Source organism: Pygoscelis adeliae, unplaced genomic scaffold, assembly GCF_000699105.1.
Source record: "Pygoscelis adeliae isolate BGI_AS28 unplaced genomic scaffold, ASM69910v1 Scaffold66, whole genome shotgun sequence".
Classification (NCBI taxonomy): Eukaryota; Metazoa; Chordata; class Aves; order Sphenisciformes; family Spheniscidae; genus Pygoscelis; species Pygoscelis adeliae.
This window is the reverse complement of record NW_008825167.1, coordinates 2782138-2782479: the sequence shown is the minus strand read 5'-3', so window position 1 is coordinate 2782479 and position 342 is coordinate 2782138.

Here is a 342-nt window from a genome sequence, read left to right as displayed (position 1 = left end):
CGCCCAGAGTCACCTCCGGTGGAAGCGGCGCCGCGCACCGCGGGGAGCGCGGATCCCCCCGCACCCGCGCGCGGGACCCACGCTGACGGGGATGCACACGGCGCTCAAGGGAACGCACGAGGAAGTCGTTAAATTTCTGCTGAAGAATGTTCCTGACGTGGCACAAAGCGGCACAGGCGGCAGCAAAATCCCAACCCAGCCCCCTGGCGTTGGGCCCCCGGGGAGCTCCGTCTTGTACAGGGCTAGCACAGCACCCTGGGACTGCTGCTCCAAATTTGCGTTTCTACAGTTCACCTCATAAAGGAGACCTCCTTATGGACCCCTAACAAGCACCATGACACC